This window comes from Lynx rufus, unplaced genomic scaffold (assembly GCF_022079265.1).
Source record: "Lynx rufus isolate CCGP_SWC_20201006 ecotype Redwood Valley unplaced genomic scaffold, mLynRuf1.p SCAF_1, whole genome shotgun sequence".
NCBI lineage: Eukaryota > Metazoa > Chordata > Mammalia > Carnivora > Felidae > Lynx > Lynx rufus.
The window spans coordinates 96,967,787-96,973,786 of record NW_025814823.1 but is presented as its reverse complement, the minus strand read 5'-3'; positions in this window follow the sequence as shown (position 1 = coordinate 96,973,786).

Sequence of the window (6,000 nt, the reverse complement as noted above, 5' to 3'; positions counted from 1 at the left end):
TCCCATGGATTTAGGCACCTTGGCAGGTTGAATTACTTTCTGGATGGTGTTCCTTACCATATGCTAATTGGAAGCAAGGACATCAAGTTCTCAGACAGATGTAGAAATTCCATCTATGGATCCATCTCTTCTTATACTGATCATACTGATCCGTCCATCTATCCATCCAACCTATCAAGAGAAAAATGGTGGGAAATGATGGTGTCCTCTTCAGACTAGAAGATCTGTTCTCGTGTTTTCCACTGTTCCCACAAAGACCAGTCATATGCACAGCAGCTTTAGCAATTATAAATATATTTTTAAAACATGTATTTGATTTATTTATTTAAAAAAATTTTTTAAACGTTTATTCATTATTTAGAGATAGAGACAGAGCATGAGCAGGGGAGGGGCAGAGAGAGGGGGGGACACAGAATCCGAAGCAGGCCCCAGGCTCCCAGCTGTCAGCACAAAGCCAGACTCAGGGCTCGAACTCACAAACTGTGAGATCATGACCTGAGCCGAAGTCTGACACCCAACCGACTGAGCCACCCAGATGCCCCTAAAATGTGTATTTTAATGGGACATAGAATGGATGGCAAAGGGCACCAGATCAAATAATTTATTCAAAGCCCTGTATCCCCCAACTCCCACTCACTTGATTTCCTCCTCTATTTGCAGTGTTGGACTTATTATCTGTGCGTTTAATTTTTTGTAGTTATTCTTACCCCTTGTTCGTCTCCATCCATATAAAAAGCATATGGAAATGGCCTATAAGTTTAAGTATTTTCCCCCCTTAATAGAACAATTTTAGGGAATTTCAATGGATGTTTTTCTCCTTAGATGTTATGAAGTATGTAATCAGATGCAAGTTTTTCTCAGGATAGGTTGCCTTTGGCCATTTTCTAGGTGCTTGTTTTGGTCATTCTGTCCTCGCCCCCCGAGCCTGATATTCCAAATCTTCTAAAAACTCCTGCTGAGAGCATTTGTAACACTGCCATGACACAGAATTGACTTTGCTTAGGAAGCTTTCACGTTTCGTTATCTCTCTATTTTATGGGCAGCCTCTTCTGGTTAGCTGAATTCTTTTCTTTTCTTCTATATCCTGGTCATCTGAATGTGCCCTCATTCCTGTCCAGCCACCATACTATTTTTTCCTCTGCCATTAGCTATATACTATGCTTCCATTTCCTCACTCGACAGTCACCCAGTTGCCCAATTTAATGTGGCTTCTGGTCCATTACTCTGCTGAAACCGCTCTTTCTGAACTCGCTAAGGAGTTGTCTATTGCTAAACCCAAAGAATGTGCTTTGGTTTTAAGATGTAGGACTTTAAAAAAAAATTCATGTATTTATTTTGAGAGAAAGAGAGAGAGAGAGTGAGCGCAGGAGAGGGGCAGAGAGAAAGGGAGAGAAGGAATCCCAAGAAGGCTCCGTGCTGCCACAGCGCTCGAACTCACAAACCACGAGATCATGATCTGAACTGAAATCAAGAGTTGGAGGCTTAACTAACTGAGCCACTCAGGCGCCCCAAGATGTGGGACTTTTGAATTGCATTCAGCATTGTCGGTCACTGTCTTCCTCTTGAAATAGTCTCTTAGCTTGCTTTCCATCATATTCTTTGAACCTGCCTATCAGGCTTCTTCGTGACATTCTTCTGTGGCTGCTCTAGTCCCCCTGGGTAAAAGCATTTATACTTAAGGCTTCCATCACTTCCTATAAATAAGTGACTTATAAAGTTACATCTGCAGGCCAAAGCTCCACTCCTACTTCCAGATTATCCACTCTCTCTGCTTTCTTTAAAATTAAAAAAAAAAATGTTTATTTATTTTTGAGAGACAGAGACAGAGAGTGAGCAGGAGAGGGGGAGAGAGAGGAAGACACAGAATCCAAAGCAGGCTCCAGGCTCTGAGCTGTCGGCACAGAGCCTGACTCAAGGATCAAACTCATGAATCACAAGGTCATGACCTGAGCCAGGCAGACTCTTAACCGACTGAGCCACCCAGGGGCCAGATCTCTCTGCTTTCTGGACCACTTTCTTGCGTAAGTTACAGACATCTCAAAATCAGTGTGATTAAAACTAAACCTATGAACTTTAACTGAAGCCTGGCCTTACCAGGTTTTCTGTCTCCACATGGCATCCCCATTCATCAAAGATATGCCCTCTAGAATCTCAGGAATCATCCTTGACACCTCATTTCCCTTATCCTTGTATATGCTCTTTCAACATTTCTTCCACAAATATTAAGTGCTATTATGTACCAGGTACTGTTTTTAGTGTGAGATACACATCATCAAATATATCCCCATCGAATCCATCATCCAGTCCTGTCACTTTACCTCTCATATATAACCTATTCTCTCCACCTCATCCATTCGGTCTCAAGTTCTCATCGTCTCTCATGCTACTGCCATAACCTATTCAGTCTGTCTACACTAAAACAAACTTTCCAAAGGCTGCCAGTGTAACCTTGCCACCCCCCCCCTCTTGATTTAAACTTCCCAGTGCTCTTGGAATAAAATTCATTATTTGGACTTCATGGGCCATGACTGCTCTTATCCCTGCCATCTGTCCAGCTCGCCTAGCCTTAGGTTGACACTTGGTCCTTCCTTCCCCAGCTACTTTCCATCCCTTTTGCCACATGTTCTTTAAATATTGCTCCTTCCAGCTTTTGCAAAATCTCCTTTCATAGCTCGGCACAACCCTCCCTTGTACAACACCCTCCTTGCCTCTCCAGACTAGATGTGACGCCATTACTGTACCCTCGGGTGGAACACACCCAGCTCTTTCTTTTCTCCCCACAGAGTCTGCAATGCTTTTGTACAGTGCCTGGCACATATTAGGGATTCATTAAAATTTAAAAATAAGAAATAGTTCCTTACATCATTTTTATGAAAATGAGTTTCCCAGGCCTTTTGCACATTTGCTCATCATAATGGAATACTTTGGATTGCCTGGGCCTTTGGTGACGCTTTTCTTGGGCTTTACCTCGATTTTTGTCACTGTCCTGAAGTGACCTTTTAACCAGTTCCGTGTGGACACTGTCGTCTCCGGTTATTTAAGATGTAGCAGAGAACTTCAGACCATTTATACTAAAGATAATTGCTGGGGAATATGTAAATTAACATCCATTACTTGCATTTATCAAAACTTTCATTTAAACTCATAGTTGAGCCGTACACAGTTGCATAAATTATTTTAAAAACTGATATCCTTAGGAGAGAACCTTGTAATTATGCTGAAGTGGAAAAATGACTGACAGAGAAGAAGATGGAACTATTTTTGTTGCTTAAAGTAATGTAGAAATTTGCCCACACAGTTCGGTTACGGTCTTGTGACTGCCAAAGTCAGATGCTGAACTTGGCATGTTCGAATTTATAGGTTGTTTTTTTCCCCCTTATCCTGCCTGTTTCCTGCAATGCCTTTGAGAAGTGAGGAGGAGAAAAAAAGTGGGTCAAGCAAGCATGTGGAACCTGGATAAGGCACCGCATTAAAAGCGAACTCAAAGACAAAGAAAAGCTTTTTTTTTTTTTTTTTTTTTTTTTTTTTTTTAAGAAAACCACCTAGCTGCTGCTGCTATCTACAAGTGACATGCAATGGCAACATGGTCTTGGGAAGACCACTTTGCTTACCAATAAGATGGTCAGAAAGATTAAAGGGGAGGTCAGAAGGATTAAATTATTCTTAATCAAAGGAGGTCAGTTACTATATGTACATTATGTATGTGTCATATACATATGCACACATATGTAGAATGAGCAGGAGAGGGGCAGAGATATGCTATGTGTGTTAATACTGTGTAGAGTGTCATACCACATGGTTTGCTCATATGAGGAGTGTTTCTCTTCATTGTAAATAACCACACTTCCTGGGATTCCTATGCCCAAGACTTTTCAAAAGGGCAAACACTATTTAGTATGTTCTATGTGTCAGATGCTAAGTACCTTACAAATACTTATTCATTTAATACTCATAACAACTTGATCATGAAACAAATACTATTATTATCATCCTCAATGATGGATTAAGCAACTGAAATAAAGGGAAGTTAAATAGTTTGCCCTAGGTTAGAATCACATAAGTAGGAAATGATGTCTTCATTTTGGAAAATAAATGACTTTTTCTGTTTATTATTATTATTATTATTAATGTTTATTTATTTTTGAGAGTGAGAGGGCAACTGCAAGTGGGAGAAGGGCGGAGAGAGAGGGAGACAGAAGATCTGAAACTGGCTCTGTGCTGAGAGCAGAGAGCCTGATGCGGGGCTCGAACCCATGAGCCATGAGATCATGACCTGAGTTGACGCTTAACCGACTGAGCCACCCAGTCACCCCAATAATGGCCTTATTGTAGAAAATTCCACATCTTGGCTAAAACTCTTCCCCTCCAACTTGCCTTTCACCTACAGGGTGGGAGCTCCATGTTTCAGTTGCTTGCCATGTGGGAAAATTCTCTTCTCCATTTTCTGTTTGGATGTCCCAATGGCTTCACTTTGTATCTCATGTTGATGGTGTGATACAGGCTCTTATTCAAGATAGGATTTACTGTTTCACTTTATTTTTCTTCCAGGATACCATGCTAGGATGCCTTTGAAATTTTGTTATTCTCTGCATCGATGATTTGTCCTCTGAAATAGAGAAATAACATCTGTCATTCTGACATTTGGAGATCTAGATTGTGCCATTTGTCCCTTTTTAGTTTTGTTTTAGGTAGTAAATCAGGCAAGGTGTGGGCTACTTTGCTTAGAGAGTAGATATTATCTGTAAAAAGAGTCTCTTGGTCTTGGCATGTTGTGGATATAAGATTGGGGATTTTTTTTCATGACATTTTTACTTCATGCAGAAATGTTGTTTTTCATTTCTTAGATTTTTTTTTTAAACTTTTTTCTTCTTCCCCTAAATGGAAAGGGCTTCAGTTTGGCTATTGGGGTCTTAGCTCTTTGGACATAATATCAAGAGTATCTATATTTATTCATCTCTATAATTTCCCCAAGGTGACTTTGGGGGTACAAGTCTTAGAACTAATGATTGATTGGATTTGACTTTAAGGGTAATGAAAGTAAGTATCTCTTGATTAATTTTTGTTGTATAGGCCTTGGAATTAATTTTTTCAGTTATCAATTAATTAATTAATTATCTCTTGATTAATTTTTGTTGTATAGGCCATGTATTTCATATATGTGTGTGTTTCAAATTTAGTAAACAGTTTCAAGAATCACTTAACTTAAATTTGAGCAGATTCGGAATCTCAAAGCCAAATCCTAAAGGTATGTTTATGAGAATGGTAGGCTATTTTTTTTTTTCAATATTGATTTTGAACTGTGGTAAGAATCCTATTTTTAGTTACATGAGAACAATGTTTAGGAATGGAAAAATGTTTAACTTTGTCTAAATTTCTACTTCTCTTTCGTGCTTTGGATATTCTTGGATCATTCTATGTTTGACATAATTAGGTTGGTGAATATAAAGAAGGCAATTCTTTCATGCTTCATATATAAAAACACTGGGAAACAGCGAGAGATAAATAATGTGTTGCTCTTTTATGCTTTCTGAAACCCTGAACTAGGGTTGCCAGATAAATAGAGGACACCTAGTTTTATTTGAATTTCAGATGAACAGTGAATTTTTTTTTAATTTTTTTTTTTTAACGTTTATTTCATTTTGAGACAGAGAGAGACAGAGCATGAACAGGGGAGGGTCACAGAGAGAGGGAGACACAGAATCTGAAACAGGCTCCAAGCTCTGAGCTGTCAGCACAGAGCCCGACGCGGGGCTCGAACCCACCGACCGCGAGATCGTGACCTGAGCCGAAGTCGGACGCTTAACCGACCAAGCCACCCAGGCGCCCCAACAGTGAATTTTTTTAATGTGAGTATTTACCAAATATTGCATGGGACATATTTATACTAAAAATTTTTTTTTAAAAGTTATCATTTATTGTGTAACAGGGCATCCTGTATTTTTTTATTTACTGAATTTGACAACTCTTAGTTCTGGTTGGTACTATCATTGTTCCTGTTGG